Here is a 3,074-nt window from a genome sequence, read left to right as displayed (position 1 = left end):
CAGAATGTCCCTAACACCAGCCCGTCTTAGCAAAATGTATCCTACTGCGTCTTCTAAATGTCATCGCTGTAAAACGTGTACTGGCTCTCTTATCCATGTATTTTGGAAATGCAAAAAACTCAAACATTTCTGGAATGCAGTGCATAGTCTACAATCAAACTCACGCAAATTCAATTCAAACCTTTACCTCTATTGTATCTCTATGCTACAGATTCAGATATTACCCTAGAACCGATCTCCAATAAAAGGATTGGTATAATTGCTTATGTAGCCAAAAAATGGATACTGCTCAACTGGAATCAAGCTACAGCACCTATAATTAATCTGTTTAAAACAGTAATGAATGACGCAATGCAACTGGAGCACTACACTTAAAAGGTAAAGGAGGTATTTTTGCTCAAACATTTGGACCCTTGATCATCACCTGACTTCCCTCTTTGTGATATCTCATCTTGACCGAAGATTGTTTATTATTTTTAATATTTTGTTTATCTAGATTTTTTGTTGTTGTTGCATTAAGTTTATTTTCATCCCAACCTATGTATACACCCTTAATATTTGCAATCATTTATTTTCTCTCTCAGCTTACCTACGTGTTCAGAATGTTGTGTTTGTGTAACAAAATGAAAATCCAATAAATAAACAATTGAAAAAAACCCATAAAAACTTTATTTACCTTGAAAGTCCACTGAAAGTGTTGGCATTATCCTGACTGATCCACGCTTTAGAAAAAATCTCTCAATAAAACCGACTTTAAATCGCACTTTTTTCCTCCTTGGCTTTTAACTCGGAAGGAGTGTTATCTGTGTTTCATTTGTGCTTCTATAGTTGTTATTTTTTTAAAATCTACATTGCATTGTATATTTTCTAGCGATACGCAGTGGCAGCTTTTGTCCACGGGCGAACCAGGCCAGCCAAGCAGGTCAGCATTTTCTCCATCACACATAGAGGGGTTATACAAGTATAAAAAAAAAAATAAACTAGAAAATCATCAGCACTGCAGAAGCAGTTTTAAAAAAAATCTATCATATCACTGTCTGGGGAATTGGCACCCTTTGCAGCTGCAGATGACCAGACACTGCTTGCATGAAAAAGAGGTCGCAGTCATGCACACCGCACAGATGCTGACAGGCTGTGGGCGGCTTTACAGAATGCACCAGATGTGGCTACAGAGGCTGTGTGGGCATGTGAAACTATCAACAATGCGCCTCTCCACTCCTTCACCTCTCTCCTCTGAGAAGAAAAGGACATTAGTAAAGAAAATGGAAGAGGGAGTAGGATAAAGAAGTCACCCCGGAAGGGATTTAACATAGAGTCGCCCCTGCATATATGTGTTTAGTACAGCACTTTGGTTAGCTTTTATTATGTTTTAAAATGTCTATAGAAATAAAATAGAATTGAAGGTCTGATTTAGACTTTTCCACACAATACTATAACAAACAAAAGTATTTATATTATACAGTAAATATTTGAATGCCCTAATAAGCTTATAATCAGCCATTGCGAGAAACCCAGGGTATACCCTTAATAGATTACCACTATATATACATATTTACTTACAACTTCTTTTATCAAATTAAAACCCACTAAGTCAATATTTAAAGGTGGTTTTAACCCAATAGGTCCCTAATCTAAGTTTATAATTTTTTTTCTGGATTGTTGTTACTTATGCATTTTTGTCATTGATATTCACTAATTATTTGTTTAAAGTAATAATAACTCATAATTAGGACTGAAACAATGAATCGGATTGATCGTGATTGACATGGTTTTGGTTCTGTTCAAGTTTTATCTCTGAGTTTTCATTGGTCTTATTTCCATTTTGTATTCTAGGTATTTTTGATTGTATTTGAGTTCTTAGATATTTCTTGCTTGTCCTCTTGTGTCAGTCTCCTTTTCCCTAGCTCCCTTCTAGCCTCCTCTGTTCACACCTGCTCCCAATCTGCTAATTAGCCTGGTCTTTGTTTCTCTCTCCCATATAATCTCCTCCTGTTCAGTCAATCTTTGCTGGTTTGTCGTCATTTCTTTGCCGCCTTGTTGTGAGTATTTCTGGTTTTCAGTAGTTTTGGATTTTTGTGGATTTATGTTTTTGGATTTTTGCTTCTGTTACCCTTTTTGTTTTTAAATCTTCAAGAAACCACTTCTGCTTCAGTGTCTGCATATTGGTCCTGTCAAACCTCCCCCACTAGACAGTGATTAATCAGTTATTGAGATAATCGGTAAATAGTGTAGAAATCGATTGTTAACTGGGGTATAGAGACTCTAAAACATGCTTTAAGGGAAGTAATTATATCAAAATTGCAAAAAAAAAATATAGAAATATTTTTCATCTAAGATAAAAAATATTTATTTTTTTATCTGACAATATGCTCTATCCAGAACTCCTCAAGGGGAAAAGTTTCAGTTTCCCCCCCTTTTTTTTTTTTTTTTGGAACAAAAAAAAATCTTTAAAGGAACCTTTGGCTATTCTGATTATTAATCAAAAATATGATCTACAGAATAATTGATTTGCAAAAGAATTGTTAGTTGCAGCTCTACTCATAATATATAACATTAAACATTTGGCAATTTCGACTAATATTTATTTTTTTTAATGTTAAATCTACATGTTTTAGTTGCTTTAAAAACAGATTTATTTTTTTATATTTAGGGAATATGTTATCCTTTATATCCTTTAAAGTTGTAGGGAAACGGTTGTTCCAACCGTTGCATTTCCGAATTCTCCCGAGTGCTGCACGAATTTACACAAGTGAATAAAGTGAATGGTCGATTATCCGCCAGTTAGCAACTCAGTGCTACTAGGTTCCCAATGGGAAATTAGATTGGACTACTAGGTTCCCAATGGGAAATTAGATTGGAACCAAGTAGCACTAAATTGGTGACTTAGAAACGACACTGTCAAGGAACGCTATGGACAGAGGAAACATGCAAGGAGGAGAGTTTAGTGTCGGAGGTCATGGATGAGTCTCCTCCGTCATACATTTCTTATTTAGAGGAGGAAAGCGGGGACAAAGATGTTGTGGAAGAGGACGCCAGGGCGGCAGAAGCTTGGTTTGGTGTAGAAGGCTTCCAGC

Source organism: Cyprinodon variegatus, unplaced genomic scaffold (genome assembly GCF_000732505.1).
Source record: "Cyprinodon variegatus isolate N-32 unplaced genomic scaffold, C_variegatus-1.0 Scaffold142, whole genome shotgun sequence".
Taxonomy (NCBI): domain Eukaryota; kingdom Metazoa; phylum Chordata; class Actinopteri; order Cyprinodontiformes; family Cyprinodontidae; genus Cyprinodon; species Cyprinodon variegatus.
The sequence above is the reverse complement of the archived record's forward strand: the minus strand, read 5'-3'. Positions refer to the sequence as shown.